The sequence below is a fragment of the Cygnus olor genome, chromosome 1 (genome assembly GCF_009769625.2).
Source record: "Cygnus olor isolate bCygOlo1 chromosome 1, bCygOlo1.pri.v2, whole genome shotgun sequence".
NCBI lineage: Eukaryota > Metazoa > Chordata > Aves > Anseriformes > Anatidae > Cygnus > Cygnus olor.
Window position 1 is genome coordinate 112387956 of NC_049169.1, and position 18762 is coordinate 112406717.

The window sequence follows — 18762 nt, forward strand, 5'->3', positions numbered from 1 at the left end:
TGAGCAGGAATAAATAAAGTGCCCAGCAACCTGCAGAGAGAATCGAGGTCAGCTGGAACATCTCCCCGGGCTGCAGAGCTGGCTGAAGGCAGGACCCCCCAAAAGCCCCATGCAAATTCAGTGTTTCTTCCAGACCTGTGCTGAAGCACTCACAAAAACTCACGCCGCACTTCTAGCCAGGAGGATGCTTCCACAAGGGCAGTCTTTGCCTGGCTTAGGTGAAAGAATGAAATGTAAAATCCCAGTGAGGGACCTTGAGGGTAGGACTGGCAGCCACCTGGAGGAGGATGCCCTGGCAGATTGCTCTGGGGCTCCAGCACCTGAGTGCACCAAGGGCAGGAAGCTGATGAGTTGGGAATGCCCAGTGGAAATGAGGACTTTAATGATCTGGGATGTAATTAACAATAGTAGAGCCCATTCTAGCTTAGGCTCCAAATCCTTCAGATGAAAGGAAAAAATAACATGTGGTCTGCCATGTGCTAAGTATTTGCCTGTCCTTGAATGTCCTTGTTAAATGTGTTCTGCATTAAACATATCTAAACACCATAAGTACTGCATTTTATTGTATATATCCATTAGTAACTAAAAATAATCAGAAGCAATAAATAATCAGGTTAGAAATAGAGCCGAGGGCCGCCCGGTGGAAGTTGTTTGCAGTAAGTTCAGAGGCACCGATGCTCCCTGCCCAGGGGCATACAGGGGGTCCTGGGGTATGGGGGCATCCTCGCCCCACACGCTCTTTCACCCTTTTGCCTCTGGATCAATTATTCCTCGCTCCCTGTCCTGCAGCTTCTTCAGCCAGATGCAGCTGCCTTTTGTGTTTGAAACATGTTGCTTGGGAAAACTCTCGAAGCCTGGCTCTTGCAGGTGGCTTATAAAGGTATTATTTTCATTCTCAGAGCTGCCTCAAAGCTGACGTGCCTCTGCCTGTTTGCTCTTCACAAGCCATTTTGCCAATATGCTTTCATTTGGTGACTTTAGTGTCTTAAGTCGATCCGATGTGTTTTCCGCTAGGGTCTGGATGTTTTCGAAAATGTTTTCAAGCTCTTTCCCCTGAGCAACAGACCTTTTTATCTCCCAGACTTACTTTTAAAATCATTGCTTCTGCATGTGTGATGCTATGTTGACTACAGTAAAACTAGAGAATTCTCTTAAATGTCAGGCTGTCTGCTCCACTGCAAATGCTTCAGTGCTTTATTCACCCAAACTCTTTTTGAAGGTCACTTTACTAAAACCAAATAACAGTAAGATTAATGTAGGGATTCTCATTTCGTAATGGTCTAGAAAGCTAATGATAATTTTATTGTTTGATGTTTTGTTATAGACAATGATTTTTTGGTGTTTTTTTATGAAGATCGGGGATTGGATTCTTTAATGAAAAACATATGCAGTAACTTAAGCTTAGTAAGCTAAGACTGTCTCTGTGTCCTACAAAACTATGCTAAATCCTTTGATTTATGTATGGTATTTTGAACCACGCAATACAATTATCTTACCCATTCTCAAGATACCAGAGAGAGAGAGAGAAAGGCTTTAGAGTTTATACATCAAATAAACTCAAATATTTTACTTGCAAGTATGAGCAAACCTTCCCTCGTTGCGTTATTGTTAGGGAGATTTGAAAGCTTTCCTTCTAAGTGTGACAAAAATGTTAACTAATTACCACAGTAACCACACTCCATTCACTTGTCCATACTGCTTTTACCATAAAGGCATAAACTCCTCGGGACTGAAGACTTATGGTCTAAGGTAGACTACGGGTAGGGTCTGCGCAGGGTGTGAAAGCTCACTAACCATAATCGTTATTGCACAGAAAATACAGTAGGATTATATTACGAGTTATCTGTTCAGATGAGTTCATTAACCTGATGAAGAGGTGCATATGTATCAATGCAAATTTTTTTCTGGCACAACTTCAGGATATTCACTTTAAAAGCTGTGCATGTGGCATGCTTAGCGTATATACATTTTTTTCTGATAAAAGCTGGCTGGATTCCACAGTTCAGTTTAATCTGTAGGATATATATATATATATTTTTTTTTTCTTTTTCTAGCATAGAAATCCAACCAGATTTTTATGACATTATCTTCCCGAACGGAAATGCTTCCTCTTTTTGTCTCTATCAAAATATATGTAAGTAAATGTTAAGTTTACTGATCGTTACAGAAAATTACAGATTACAGAAAATTGGTGCAGAAGAAAAAAATAACAGAGTAAGTGACTTGAGTCAAAAATGTCTGAGGGAACAACAGTAAATATTCTGTAATTATTCAATGTGAAAAAAAAAATCTACCCTCTACCCAATTCTTTAAAAATTGCAAATGTACCTATAATCAGAGCAGAATAAAAATGCTGACTGCAGTAGGAAATGCATGAAACCACGGTAGCCAAATTACTACACGTCCAAACTTTAACTTCACTGGGAAAAGATTTCAGCCCACAGAGTCCCATTTAGGAGTGTGGCAGTGCCGTTTGTCACTTGTGGTACATTCTTCCTGATTTTTAGGCTTGGTCCAAGGCTCATTAAAATCGATCAGAGTTTCCCGGCTTACACCCACTTTGGCACAAACCGTGTTTGAAGCTATCCCTGACAGGAGTGACACCAAAGGGGGAAGGCATTTGCACTACCCACTCTGCATGTTTCTGTGTATTTTGTTGAACCTTAGGAAGCAAGCAAGGACTTTTGTTGCTTCTGTCTACAAAGTTAATGTTCCTAACTATCTACGCTCAGGAATAATGATAATAATAGTCTAATAAATCCTCCCTTACTGTGGTTCACATCTCAAGACTTCAGAGAAACTGGCGGGGGCTCTGGCTGAAACCTAGCAGAGCACTTAAAAGTGAAAATTAACGATGTGCTAAGGTTTCACTGAGGCAATATGACTTAGAAGATGCTTAAAATTAGGGGAGCCCTTAACCACAGCGCTGCAAAGCGCTGTTGTGCCGAGGTGGAGAACATGGGTGCACAAGGCTACGTGCCGACTGCTCTGGTTCCTGTGAGCTCCCCCGTCATTTCAGGAGTGCAGGCTGGGGATCTGGGAGGAATAACTCACTGCTGGCGACCTTGCCTTTCAGGACACGTCACCGTGAGGGGCCTCGGCAGTACCTGGCAGCCCGGCCGTATTTCCACTGTGATGGCAGCGTGGGCAGCATCGCCCCATCTCCGGGAAGCCCAGGGCCATGCAATGCACCCACTGCACCACACTCGAACCCCTCTTTGATGTCTTTTTTCTTTTCTTTTTTTTTTTTTTCCTCCTTTCTTTAAGTCCCGCTTTAGAACGTGGTAAATTTCTAATGTTTGAAAAGCAATTGTCACACGGCGGTGCATGTGAGAGGAAACAGCACAGACCACCCGAGTCCAATCCTTTATGTGGACATTTAATCTCCTCCACCGACATCAAAGCCCTCACTCTGACATCCAATTGCATTTCCTCATGTGAGGCTTCTAGTTTGTTCTCTCTCCCCTCTCCCCCCTACTCTTTCTCCAGCCATTTGGTCTGCTTAAGACTACTACCCAAAGGGATGATATCTTTTTTTTTTTTTTTTCCTTCCTTCCTTCCTTCCTTCCGCCTCCCCAAACGGCAACCACCCTGTATATTTACAGCAGTTTCAGACTGTCGTTTTCTTTTTGATATTTTTCTCCTCCTCTCACAGTCGGACATCACACAGCACGAGGGAAAATGAACCCCTGGAGGGACACAGGGAGCTGGGGACCCTGTCCGGCTCCCCAGCTGGCGGGGCTGCATGGGCAGCCCCGCTGTTTGTGTTTGGAGATACACCCACGCGCCCCACGGTTGAAAGGCAGAGATGAAAAGCCTCCGAAATTGAAATGGGCTGGGCTTCAGCACTTCAAAAGCATCTCACTGCTTGCTTTCTGGGGTGGGGAGCTGCCACACCAGGCTGGGGGGAGGTCTGCCGCAGGGCCCCTGCACAGGACCAGGGATGGGGAGGACATCGTGACACCCAGCAGCACTGGCCAAAAGATCTCCAGCTTCAGAAATGGAGGGGATGTTTCCTTCAAAGAACCTCTTAAAAAAATCTAAATGCAGTTTCTGTTCACAAAAGGAATACTTTTCCACCTTGCAACCAGCTTTGTATTCCAGTAGTTTTAATGCACTGTCACTGTGCTGCTGCAATGTGCAATATCCAGGTATGTGAAATGGAAATGAAGCATCTCCTCACATTCACTTCTCGTATCTGCAATGGGAGTAGCTGATAAAGTAGGTGAGATACAGCAACATGGAATTCAGTCTCCTAGGGTATGACTTCCTCTTGCATGATATAAGACTCTTCGTGGCACTTGTGTTCCATAATTGCAAATGAAAAATAGACGGCATTGCACCTAGCTGTTCTGTGCACCCAAACTCAGACAAGCACTCATTACCTGTATGTATGCATACATACACGCATATATTTATGGATGTGCACACACACAGAAAGACAGAAAAAGAGAAACCAAAGACTATGATAACACTGCAAAATTTCTAGAAAGATTAAGAGAAAAGAAATGCCATACAAGCCTGAGCTCCCCACTGGTTTCATATGAAGTGTAGCACTCAACAAAGAATGCAAGATATGGGTTTGATATTATAAAAACTTCTGTATGAAAGCAAACTCAGAGAAATTACTCATGCCAGTAAATTACTTGCAGGCCCAGGAACTGGATGAATAAAAAAGCAGACACTTTGCTACCACCACCACATCTGACTCTGTAGTCACAAATGCAAAGACCACTGTCCATCTCAGCACTGCAGCATCATTTCACAGCTAGGGTTACAGTTGCAGGCATTGTTTTTCCAGAGAAACGAGTGCTGCGTTAACCTGTTTGCTAACTACTACAAACAGAAGGTTTCTCAGCTACAGGCTGCAAGCATTACTGTTGTGTATATGCGTATAAATGCCGGATCCCTAAAAGGCAAACAGCAAATATGGGACCTACTTTCCTTTTGATCTATGCTCAGGATCAGAAAGAAGAGAAAATTTTGCCCTTGATACACCAAGTAGGAGAATGAATAACACATCAAGGAAAGTGCTTCTGAATTGTTTTTCCCCAACTGTGGCAATACATGTGCTCAAATTCCTTTTGAAGTAAAATCAGAAAGCAGCTCTGGCGTGTGGTAAGGCAGCGGGTGCGCACGCTGGGCCACACCAGAGGCTGATCGGGGGCAGAGGTGGTTTTGCCTTTCCACGTCTCATGGTTGCAGAAAGCCACCCACGCCTGCCAGCACCCGCTCTGTCAGCACACTGAATGCAGACAGAGGTGCTGTAATTCCCTCGTGTCACACCGGACCCGACGTGTAGTAATTCAGTCCCTGGTAAGAACGAGGCAGGAGGATGAAGAGCGGGGCAGGGACAGCAGCTGCAGCAATGCTGATGGACACCGGCTCCCTCTGAATGCACACAGTCCTATGAGTGTGCTAGCAAGGGTATTAGTGATAACCTCTGCGTGGATGCCTTCTCCATTTCATATCTCCCTAAACTGTGTTTAGTAGTCCTAACACTGAAAACTTCTAAATTCTCAGCAAAAGCTAAGCTGCGCTGTGTGCTTCGGCTTGGCCAAGAAAAATCTGACTTTACAAGTAGCCACCATTATTTCTAAGGGAGAGTTCACTCAGGATGGTAATACCTTAGAGAGGTAACAAAGTTGCTCCCAGAGGAAGAAAGTTGGTCTTCTCGGTGTCTGTGTGCAGCGGGATGCAGAAAAAGCAGGAAACACCCCCAGTTCTCAAATCATGGAAAAACTCTGAACGGAGCTGAAGATGATTTTTTTTCCAGTGAAAGATGGTATTTCAGGAGAATGAACACCAGTTCATGAATTTGAATAAAATTTGCATATAGATTCAGTCCAGAAAAATGGGGAAATTGTTTTGAAGTGGTTAATTTCATTTTGACATTTTCTAAATGGGATTTTTTAAATGTCACTAAGGTATTCTTAAAATGAATACTTTGACTCTTTATTTTGATCATTTTTGTTTGTTTGTTTGAAGACGTCTACATTAAAAAAAAAAAAAAAAGAAAGAAAAAGTTATAAAAGACTGGTAAACCAAATCCAAACTGAAACATTTACATTCAGGTTGAACTAAAATATTTTTCACTACCTTAAACTAATATTTTTTAAGTTTTTCATTTTGCTACAATGTATTCTCTCCCATTAGCATTTTTTTTTTAACGTGGAAGTTAACCCCCAAATTCATAAGCCATCCACCTGTTTGGGATGAATGCCTTCAGTTGTGCTACAGTTCAGTGAGGTGGAGAGTCTACAGCAGGCCTGGCTGTTTCCTCCTGCATCGTGTGACCTGGACCTTGAGAGGGGATGAGAAAAAATCCTGCCTTTAATCCTGCCCCATGCTCTCAATAAATCCATGCATGGTGTATTACTCAGCCCAGGAACTAGCCCCCTTAAGAGGAAGCATTATTAATTTATACCATAAATGAGTTTAAAGGCGTCAATATAAAGCTGAGGAATGACAGCGCGGCAGACAATATTTATGTACAACAGAACACTATGAGTTCACACTTATAATTTTGAACACATGGTCAAGATGTCTGCTTTAGTAACACAGACAGAATGTATTTATAAATATGACTTAAGGAAGACTGATGAATGAGGGAAACTATTCCATCTTTTATGGAAACAAAAATGCTCCTGCATTTTTCTGTTCTGACTTGGGACTACTCAGCCCCACCACCCCACAGTCACCTACTATGATGCCTTCTAGGCAAGGGAAAGGGACGTCAGTGATTTCACACGTATAGTTTTGTAGGCATATGGTCTTTGGCTCTTTAAATCTCCCACTGTGGGGCTACCAGCACCTAGCTCTAGTGCTGGGTTGGGCTGCACATGTTGTGACCGAAACAATAATGATGAACATTTTTACTGTGTCCCATTTATACACAGTGCTCCAGTAGCTCTTTAATCTGGGAGGTGTAACGCTCTGGCTGTGTTCGCAGTAGCAAGTCAGGCTGGGCAGCAGCAGTAGGTCTGCAGACAGAAACCGGTGGTGCTATAGACCTGACAAATACTCTACTTGTGTTTCAGAGTATTCACCTGAGGTTAGACTTCAGGCTAGCTTAGACCCTGCTCTTCAGTTGTGCTTCAGGAGAAAGGGACCCAGCCCATGCTCGCTGAGACCACCCGATGATACGCACCAGAGTATGGTGGGGGACAACAGAGAGAGGCCCTTCAGACGTGCAATCCTGATCACACTAAAATACCAATGAGGACCCACCCTTGCTCACCAGCAAACATTACAGGAGATGAAATCTGTCTTTTGGGGATGCAATCAGTTTTGCCTTTGGAACCTTTTAAGCAAGTTGGAAATGTATCAACATTGCCCCAGGTGCTGAGCACACCATCTGATTGACCATCACCTCTCCCTTAGGCCCGTGCTGCAACCTGAAAAGACAAATCCCTCTTTCTCCTGTTAGAGTACATATTTTGTATAAGCATTTGGAGGTCTTGCAGTTCATTGACAATGCTTTCGGATGGGGAGCCACTCCACTTACACATCAACCCCTGAATGCAAAAGGCAGCCAGGATTGTATGCTGTCTCAAAATAACATGATATGACTTAAATGGAGGATTGATGTAAAACATTATGATCTGCTGCATATTCAGTAATGGAAAACATCCTGGAAACTGATGAAGGAAAAGGTCATTCGCATACTGCTGAAATCCCTCAAGAATCTTAAGGCTGTGCTGGGTGCATTGATGGATATGCACTAATGACCATGCAAAGATGCGGTCTAAGGCTGACCACCAGCCCTCAGACCTCGCTGCAAAATTATTGACAGCTATATTGCTTATTCTTGTAGCGGTTAGGAAATGAAATGCCTTTCTCTAATCAAGTAATTGAATTAAGCAACTGCTGGGAACATTTTGCTGCTCTTGTTTAATAGCCTAGAAGTCAAGTGTATTTCATATTTGTTAACTGTCAGGAGTAGCTTTGTTCACATTTATTTTTGAACTAAAACAACACTGTTACTGCATCTGCCCTTTCAAGTAAAAGTTGTTTTTTTTTTGAAGTCAACTAGTAAACACATGCAAGTGAAAAGTTTGGACAATCTTCAGCAAGTCTGCAAGAAGGAACCAGACAAAGGAAGTTCTGGGTAGAATTAAATGCTGAACCAGTGAATCTGGAATAATAATAGTAATAATAATAATAATAATAATAATAATAAAAAGATACAAAAACAAACCAAACAAAACAAGCCGATTATAATTGAAGCCATGCAATTCCTGGCAGGCTTTGCACAACCAAGAATTGTTATTGTCTCTCTTTCCTCCTCTGCCCACAGCCACCGGTGCAGCGGTTGCAGCACAGCTGACCACTGTCGTTGGAAGGAGTCACGACAGTGCTGTCCTTCTGGAGCACCACCAGGGGACTTTTGGTCTCAGCAAGACTGTGGGCTTGGGCGATGGATGTCAGTGTAACCAAGACGGAAGCCACTGTCCTGCTCCAGCTCATGGCACCCTTGAAGGCTCCCTTGAGCTGCAAAGCCCCGTGCTGCACCTGCCTCGTGGTCAGCCCTCCCTGGGTGCCACCACTTCTGATCTTCTGTGTTGCCAGCAGAACTTTGAGGGTTGTCTGTGAGCTGTCTGCTTCCCTGAGGTGCCAGACACTAGAGTTAGTGATACGGTAGCTCTTGGATAACCCCAAAATCAAGACCAATAGACCCTCTTACATGCGAGACATCTGTACTTCTCTATGGCTTGGGGTGGATGTGCAAAGCTTCCAAAGTTTCCCAGGCTTTCCTGGGAGTGTAAAATCCTGGGCACTGCTCCCAGGGTGGTTTGGGGCTCCTGTCCACCACTTCAACTCCCTGCTTGAGGATCACCAAGGCTGCCTGCAAGGTCTGGCCCCAGCCTGCCACACATCTGTCTGCTTTGGTAATGTGCTGCTCTTCTTGCCAGTAATGATACAGCTATTTTAACTGGAAGAGAGGTCAGTAACAGTGCTATAACCCCAAATGACAGAAGACAAGATACTTGTCAAAGACAAGGGTGCAGAGATTTGTAGAGAAGCACCAGCATCTTCTGCTGCCCTTAGGAGTTCATCCAGCTCTAGCAGTGACCTACTTAGAGGTGTTTGGTTTGTAAAATGACTGAAAAGGCACACCACAAGGTAGTTGTTAGTTATTGGTATTATATGCTCAACTCATCATCAGGATTCTACGTTCCTTTACAGATGTGACGTGAAGTAACTACTGGCAATAAAAGTAGGAGCAGGATGAAGTTAGGATGCAAAATGGGGGCCAATAAAGATGTTCAGTGATGTCATGACACTTGACCGCCCTTTCCACATTCCCTGGTGAGCAATGCTGAGGCTTGACAGTGCTTCAACACAGTGGCCTTCATGCTGATACATGGGGAAAATTGGCACTGTGAGCTGGTCCTTTGACCAAATATCAAACCTGCAAAAAGCCTAAGTCATCACACAAAACAGACAAGGAAATGCACTCTCATATCTGCCAAAAGTAGAAATAACCCAGAAGCCCTGCTGACAGTCCTTGCTTGTGTTCTTATCTCCTCACTGCATGAGTTTGTCTAATTTTCTCCTAAGTGAGAAAGGCAGGAAAAAAGTGTTTTGGGAAAAATTAAAAATTACCCCATAGCCCCTGCATTATTACTCTGCCTTCTTATTTAACAATTGCAAAACCTGGTGCTCTTCCTGAACTCCATTTTCAGCACATATCTTGAGGGAGCCTTACAGCTTTTTAATTTTATTTTCTACTCAAGTACTCTATATTTGCTGGCTCTGATGTTTTCTTTTATGAAATTGCCCAGCTGCTCCAGTGTCCCTTCTACAGATCAAGATGCGGAATTTAAGGCTCAACTTGGAATGCACAGTGAAAATGTAGTACAGCTGATCTTTGCTAAAAATACACTCTTCCAATACACATTATTTAGTATGTGTTTTCTAAAGGTTATTTGTTGTTGTTATTGTTGTCATTGGTTTTTAAGCTAAGATTCTGTCCCAAGCAAGGAATTATTTGAGAATTCTTATCCAGCAAGGCAATTTGGTTTGTAAGGAGTCCAGTTGAGCAATTACTCCCGTAAATTCACCAGCTAGGATGCAGTTTTGGGCGCTGGCACAGCTACACCCACGAAACCTTGCCTGTTCTATACCCAACCGGATATAGAGAAACAGCTTTTGGAACATTTTTCCTGGTCACAGCTGGGGAGCTTCTATGTTTGCGTTCAAAATCTGAGGAGAAAAATACCTACTTTGTTTTTTCACCAAACTGTCAAATATGTCTTCTGCACTCAAAAGAACTCCCAAGACTCCTGGAGGTGAGATGGGGAGGAAAGTCACAGGTCTAAGAGCACGGTAAGTAGAATGACAATTCATATTACACTAAAAATAATCGTGTAAAACTGATCATTTCCATAGCTCTCAGCCTGTGTGCTAAACATGCTACAGCTGGGGCTCAGTGATCAATTAAAACACTTAGTCGCTGCTGGCCAACAATTGCCGGCTCCTGCAACTTTCTCCTGTGTGACTTTAAAGCACTTTTGTGGCAATCACGTCAGGCTGATGGGTCTGGAGCAGTGGCCACCCAGCAGACAAAGCTGCAGGCAGACACCTCCCGTGCTCGCAGGCAGCTTGCTGCAGAGGCGGAGGCCGCGGACGTTTAGTTGCTACAGAATCCCGAGGGCTTTTCTAAAATGTGCTGGCGGCTATTTCAAAATGGAGATTTCATATTTTTTGACGAAATTTAGGCAAAATCATGGAGGGAAATGCAGCCAATCCCATTATGTGGGCAACCATGGAGTATCTAATTCCACCCATGAAACCAACCATGAAATGTTCTTGCTGTGCTATTCCTAGCAGAGAACAAAAGCTCTCTATTACCGCTTAAAAAACCACTCAGCTGAGTGGGTGCTCAGGTCTCAGCTTCTTGTATTATGGAGATATTTGGCTGGCAAAGAAAGCTCAGCGTCCTTTTAGCTTGTGTATCCTTGGGAGTACAAGCCTCTGTCTTTGTTACAAACAACATAGAAGAGACTCCTAGATGAAAAAAAGATTCCTACACAATTTTTGTTTTTAAAGAGGGGAAGATTGTGCAGAATGCTTACTATGCATTCAGTGATTCCAGTTCTGTAAAGACTGAGACATTTCTAAGAAAACATTCACAGCAAGTCCAGGAACGTAAGCAAATCCACTGGCAGGGAAGTCAGAGAGCAGCTTATGCTGAAGGATGACAGACAGAGAGGGATTTTGAGGAGAAGATGCAATTCCATAAACTGAGCTCTGTTTCTAACCCTTTTGCTAACAGCTGATTCCAGCTCCTTGGACCAACCAAGAAAGAGAGAAAGAAAAGATGAAAAGAGGAAATATAGGAAAAGGAAATGAAAAGAGCTTTATTAGTAAGGTTCTTCTCCTGCCTGACCCAATTATCAGATTTTGCATTTAAGTTTAAGACAGTAGATCAAACAACAAGAGCCACTTTGTACTTTTGCCAGGAGACCATATGATATCTCTCAGTGACTCTCCTGCATGCCAGGAATAAGAAACTGTGCCTCTAAGTTAGTTTGTCTTACATATGGTGCAATGTGCAAAAAATAGCAAAATTCATAAATGACTGCACTCATGGATGATGTCCAGGATTTATGGCACTTTATCAGCTGGGGTGGGGGGAGAAGAAGGAAAAGAAAAATCTAATTATAAGTTTCCACAAATAAGCTAAAAAGGAATGAGAACTGAAAGAAAGTCCAAAGGTTGGTGTCATGCTAAGTTAGCAAAAGCAATCCATTACAGTTATTTTGAACAATCAGTTTACAATGTTCAGATCCAAATCTGCTCTGGATATTTGGATATTTTTTTTGCAGAGACTAACAATCTGTTATAGAAATTAATCCAAAAACACCCAGGACAAAGCACAGCTATAGCACTGTGATACCTTGCCTGCATCTTCATCTTTATCTAGGCTGTGGCATTTCAGGGTCTGGGCATTTTAAGGGCTCAGTGGCATTCGTGCACTGAATGAGACAGGAGATGCCATGAAAGGTGTGTGTCCTCTTCATCTCCTTTCGGCAGTACTTTGGGTATTACTGGTAAGCACTGGAGCCCCTTCCATTCTGCACTGCGGGGGTAGAGCTCGTTCCTCTGCCGTGATGTCTGGCAGTTCATAAAATAACATATGTTGCTTTCACTTGTGCAAACAAAAGCAAAGAACTGTAAGTTAACTGTGCTTAAGTGTATCCCTTTAAACAAAAACAGAGGCAAATGTTTCTGAGAGGTTTTATGTTAGGCTCTTCTGAAGATGGAGTTACTCGCTTACCTCCCACAAGAAATGCACTTGATTTTAATACCAGTACTTATTTTTCACCAGCTGATTCTGACACTTTGGCACATTTGTTTCTAAGTTATTTTTAGTTTTGATGCATTTCATTAACAACTATGTTTCTGAGCATAGTACCAGCTTTGTTTTCAGGAGACAACCATATTCTTGAATTTATTATTCCCTTTGGGCTGGAAGCCACTTCTAATGGACTGTATTATTATACACCACATTCCTCAGTAGGAAACATCTAGTCCAAACTTGGCCGTCTTGGTCCTAAACTTGTTCCACAGCTAGCCTTTTTGGAAGCAGAGACTAGGACTTTCTGTCCTCCTATTTTGCCTACATAGTCTCAGCGGAGTCTAAACATATTGTTTCTTTGCTTTTTAACTAAGATAACTGAGCCTTCTCAATTTTGTAATTTCCCTTTGCACAGATTATGTACACAAGTAGATATGTACAGCACTTTGTTTTAACTATTCCACACATATTCCGGAGATCTTTGTATTCTATTTTGTCCTCTTCTGGTGACCATAAAAGACTCTGCATGTGCTCTGCATGTTGGAAGGAAAAGTATGAAAGAGATCTCTAAAATCATAAATAGGATGAAGAAGGTGAGCGCAACAACTATTCACTATTTCTCACAGTACAAGAACAACAAAAAATATCAGGTAACATTTCTGTAATGAGCTCAGGAAGGACTTTTTCACACAGCTTATAATTAAATTGTGGAACTTATGCCACAGAATGCTGTAGAAGCCAAATTATAAATTAATTCACAGGGGTTTAAACATGTTCACAAAGAACATGTCTTACTGTCTACTAAGCACAATAGTCTACATGCAATTTCTAGACCAGGAAATCCCTACGCTGCTGACAGCTAGAAGCTGTGAAAGGCCATGAGTGCCAAGGCTTACACACCTCTCTTAAGCCCATGCTTCCGACCAGAGCTGGAGACAAGATGGACCTTGTGTCATCCCTACATGCCCATTTTTACAACTTTGGGCAGTGAAGAAGGGACAAGACAGATGTGACATACTGAACAAGACAACCACTCGTGTCTCAGCTCTTAGAGTCTCTGCTCTTTAGAGTCTGAGTTTGCCCAAGGAAAGTGAACCTTTCTTTCCCTTTTCAGTAATGAAAAAGTCTGCCTCTGCACATTGGGCTTTGCATGAACTCTTTCAGTTTTCCTTTCAGTGGAGCAAAGACTATAATCACATCACAGTAGGGAAACCTCCCCCTTAGCTCACATCACCAAATTAACAAGGAGAAGTTTGGTCTACCAGTGACCAATCTTGAAGAAATCTTCTGGAGGGTCCTTAGCACCTCTTGGCAGCTTGCCTGGCACAACCTTGAGGGGACATAGCACGTGGGCTCTGGTGGCTGGGACAGGGGGATGCCCCTGCGAGGAGAGGTGATGCAGCTATAGCTCCCTGCCCCACCATGGCCTAGCTGAGCTGGTAGCAGATGTCTGGGGGAAGGCGTGGGCATGCATGTGTGACAGCATTGCAGTTCACTCCCCTGAAACCTAGCACAGCTCTACAGCTGAGATCCAGGAGCTGACGTCTAAGGACGAAGGCCCCCTGAATGTCCTGGAGAGCTGTTCCTCTTCGTTCACCCTGTGGGTACCATCATGCTGGGCTATTACTTCACTGTTAGTATGATGGACTGATAACTAACAATGTCTGATTCTTTGCAAGTCAATATGGATTATAGCTCTTTGATCCCAACCTGCTCTGTTTAGTTTCCACCACATCCATAGTGGCATCAACACTGACGTGGGTCTGGGAAGGAAATAATTTTTCTTGGAAAGATTTTGGCTAGTCCATGACAGCTTCTTGTGTTGCAGAGTTTTGTGTTTCTTGGTTAAAAGCATGCTCATCATTTGCTATTTCTTTTCTTCATAAGCCACGTTTGAATAAGGAAACACAAATATATAAAAAACAGCTGTTGAAATGTAATTAAAGAACAGACGGGGCCTTCTGCCAGGTCTTCTGAGAGAAATGAGAGCTTGCTCATTACTTGAACCCTCCTCTGTACCACGCCCAAGCACTGGGATGCCTCGCTACTGAAAGCAATCTCTGCCTGCCTAGTGGGAATAGACAAAAGCAGTTACACAGCGTGTGTTAGCAGCACTCCTGTCATGTGACTGACTTCAGCTTGATCAAAGGAGAAGTAAATTACATTTTCATTTTTATTAAACAACCAGGCTATTTTCTTCCAAAGTAAATATTTAGGAATCAATTCCATAAAGGAAGCCGTACAGTGCTCTCTCTATGCTGTTTGATACTTTGCAGTGACTTCAGAGCTGCAGAGAGCAAAGCTGTTCTGAAACAGCATGAAATGTCCCACGATACCTGGAGAAGTGAGGATGGCTGGCATTTTGCTATGCCATAAAGCCCATTCTGGGGCGATTTACCATGGAAATGTTCCTGTGCTTGTGGACAGCTTTTTCTTTGAATCCCGTATCTCTATGAAGTCTTTGGCTGACAGCAGGTAACTGTGCTGGACTACTAGGAGTGGATTCAGATAACCCCAGTAGGTGCCTGGTGCCCTTTGAGAGGCCTCAAGGAGTCCAACATGTCCACATGGTGACAGCAAACATCCTTCAGGACCCACAGGGGACCCACGCCACTGGGGGAGCCATGCCAAGCAGCAACTGGAGGCCAACTGGAAAACCCCAGGGCATCTCAAATGGCACCAGGTGCCCATGTGCAATGGAACTGAGACCCCGGTGGCATTAGGAAATATTTATTTAGAGACACCCATCCCCAAAAGTAACTTGTAACCCTGTCAGCCCATGTAAGAAGAATGCAAGATTCAGCTTTTATTGAATTGGACAAGGCGTAGTCACTGATAGCCACACATCACTGCCAGCTTACCAGAACAGAGACTTTTGCTTACAGCTCAAGGATCAAGGGAATTAAGGCTAGTCTTAAGAAAGATCAGAATGTAATTTGCAGAATCATTGAAAAGAAATCTGAATGAAATAGCATATGCCTGAACTGCATATTACGGACACAGGAGCAGGGTTCAGACACCATGGGGAGAAAATAGGCTTATCCAAATTATGAAAGTGGCCGAGAACTTGCATGAAACTTTTTCTAAATATATCTCACAAGCTATCTGTGGAACAACTTTCTGCAAGAATCCCTGATCCTCTTTTGGTCAAAGCAAAATAACTGAGAGGGAAAATCAGTGCTGCAACATCTCAAGATGTTTTGCTTTTATAGCAGCACAACACAAAGTTTTATGTTCTATATAACACACACATGTATGTTTGTCTATTGACAGATGCTGTACATTTCTCCTATCTGCTGCATATCCAAAACTCTTGGCTATTACATTCAATGCACTAAACTTGAAAAGGCCAAGAAAATTAAAAAAAAAAAAAAAAAAAAAAAAAAAAGGTGTTTTTTGGAAACAATAACCCCTCCAAAGAGAAAGGGCTGAAATTCAAAATGAAGCAATCTGGAATTTTATTTCTGTTTAACGTTGTCTTCCAAGCTTACCTCCAATATTCCAGAGGGAACAGTTTTTCTCATGACTGATGGAAACTTAAATCTCCTCAAAGGAAGGGTTTCCCTTCCAGAAATTTAAAACTTAAAAAAAAAAAAAAGCATCAGACAACACAACACTATGCCAAAGAACAGAATTTTCCAAAGATTTGGATGGAATAATCACTTTGTTTTACATGGCAGACAAAATCTCCACTGAAAAGAAAACACAAAGATGTGGAAACTACAGAAACTGGACTTACAGGTTTAAGAGTCAAACACCGTATCTGCAGGGTTGGAAACCAAGAATTATCCATATGCTGATAAATGAAGACAAAAAATTGAGAGTGAAACGTGAGTATTTCAGAAACTTTCGGATTAAATGTAGCCAAGAGGGTAAACACAGGAATGTTGTCATTATAAAGATGCAAATGTGAATTTTGCTGGAAATTATTGACTGTCAACTCACTAGACTACACAGTAGCAATGTCATCCTTTCAACACCATTTTCAAAATACACTTCATAGGTGGCTTTTCCTTTTACTTAAGGAATTGTAACTCATGAGTTTACAATTAAAGGTAAGAGCTAGATCCTCAGGTAGGACAAGTCAACTCATTCCCACCCTAGTAGCTGATATAGGGAACAATTTCATTCTGCCTTGTTCAGGTGAAGGTGGAAAACATGTTCAACCTCTCCCAGTCACCAGGAAATCCAGATTTAATACCAGAGGCACAGGTTTAATAGCAGAGGCACAGATTTAATAGCAGAAGCACAGCTTCCAGGAGCAGCAGGGATGCTCTATTCCTTACAACTTTTAGTCTCCATGGAAAGGTTTGTGATAAGCTTTAGGCTTGATAATCACAAGCATAAATATTGCTCTTTTACAACAAGACTAAATTTTACTGCTTAGGCACCTTGTAACAGCCTTAGCATGTATGTACATAGGGAAAATGAGAACCTATTCCACTAGGGCTGCAGTTCTTGTACTAAAAGATGCGCCATAAAACTTCAGCCTGTCGCTTTTCAGTCTTCCCATGAAAAGATAGTTTGCCTACAGCTAAGAGACAGCAACCACATAAAAACTAAAAATACCTTCCTAGCCCTGCCTCTGTATTCGCTGCTGTGAGAGTGTGCTAATATTGATTTATTCAGAGCCAAATACAGATCCTTTCTCTTATAGAGTGAATTCTCAGTAAACCTTTAAGTATTCTGCAAACAAGGCAAGCATCATTATCTCTACTTTACACATGGGAAATTGAGTTATAGGAAGGGGGATCTTATGTGCTCAAAGTCATCCACTGATTGATTAAAACCAGACTATCTGTGAATATGTGCTATTCAACAGTAGCAGAACTTGATCCTTTAGAGCATGTTTTCAGGAATGTTACTTACGCAGGCAAGAAAAGAAAATCATTATGGGCTCACTCCTGTGAGGTGCTGGGCTCTCTGACTCCAGCCCTGAGCAGAGCTTGAGAACAAGCCTGACTTTGAGAGAGTGAGTCGTCCCGTTGACTTCTGTGAGATATAATAACGTGCTGAAAGTTAAACATGTGCTTAAACATGTGCTTTTGCAGGACTGAGCCTTTATGAGTCACCAGTGTACTGCCACACACTCTGCAGATTGAGATAAACCCACTTCAAACCACGGCAAGCTCACTTGATGGATATATGGGCTGGAGCGATCCTAGCGATTGCTCAATGAATAAACACGTCCAAAATGTCAGGACCTTAAGCTGCACACAATTCCCATTCAGGGACTTCTCCAGCCTACAAAGTAAAAGTAATTTCATTTTCATCATTGCTGCCCCCCTTGTCAAATGCATCGAGATCTGAAACCACAAAGAAGAACAAGAATTTTAAGGGAAAACGTGTGAAATTCGCCTCTGAGGTTGCTCAGTTAGTCCGCTCTTTCTGAGGGCTTGGAGCTCCCGTTTTGTTTGTGCCACAGACACAGAGCTTAAATTAGGTTTCTTCCGGCACAGATGTGCTAGAAGGGGGAGAAGGGGGCAGGAACCTCAGCCCCTCCTGTGTATTTATTCAGACCAGACATCATCTACCCTCTGGAGGCGATTTGGAGAGCTAGGTGAGGACAGAGCTATGCCGGCTGACCTGCAGCCCTGAGCCTCCAGCAGCCGGCCTGGGGACCCGCTGGCTGGGCACCAGCCGCGGGGAGGTGGGGGAAGATGCTTTTGGAGGAGCCGAGCCCCGGCCCTAAGGGAGCACAGGCACGGCTCTGGCACACTCGCAGCGCTCCAGCAGCAAGTGCTGACACCATTATGAGTGCGCACAGGCTCCCCCCAGCACGGGTGCTGCCGCTCACTCTGCTTTTTATCTGGCATCTGACTTAAATGCTCTTAACCATCAGCAGGCTCACGTGTGCAGCAGGGAGGGTGGGGAGGGGGCTGTGATGAAGGAGGGGTTTTGCTTCATTTGCTTGTCCTGGGGCAGCCAAGTGGCACAATATTTAAACAGGGGACAGCAGCAAGTGTCTTCGATTCCTCACCTCCCACAGCATGAGGCTAAGGTGCACAGCACAAAACTACCCTGATAAGCAGTGAAGGAAACATATAATTCTACGCCACTGAGGAGTCTTTTCTGCTCAAAGTGTGTGCCTTGAAATGATGCTGGCTACCAGCTGGTAGCTCACGCAGAGCCTCAGATTTCAGGTTGAAAAGGCCTGGCTACAGAGACAGCTTGCTGCAAGCCAGCCACAATGCATTCATAGAAAGGAGAAGGAAAAAAAAAAAAAAAGTAGAATGAGAAGAAAAAGCCTAAAGAGAGGAAAAATTTACAGGCGTAGCTTTGTACCAACATAGTTTATTTGCTCTGCTGGCTTGTAAGTACAAGCAAGCTCTGTGCAGAAGTCTACTCTGGTCCATGGAAAGCCTCCTCCGGGCACCACATCCAGAGGGAGAGATCTGAAAGCAAGCACAGGCTTATTACAGCCGGCATCAGGGAGACAGGGAAACCATGGGAAT

At 43.2% G+C, this 18762-nt stretch overlaps 1 protein-coding gene across 3 annotated transcripts in view; it reads right to left on the minus strand.

Annotated features, from left to right (window-relative positions):
* RUNX1 (RUNX family transcription factor 1) overlaps positions 1-18762 on the minus strand; it is a 171129-nt gene that overhangs the window by 98505 nt on the left and 53862 nt on the right. Inside the window, exons 2-3 of one of the 3 annotated variants that reach the window (XM_040545380.1) lie at positions 6207-6303; positions 5628-5992 (exon numbers count right to left, since the gene is read on the minus strand). The exons of the other annotated variants lie outside the window; for them this stretch is intronic. The gene's annotated coding sequence lies outside the window, so the exon portion shown is untranslated. The remainder of the gene's footprint in view (positions 1-5627; positions 5993-6206; positions 6304-18762) is intronic. 3 annotated transcript variants of the gene reach the window in all.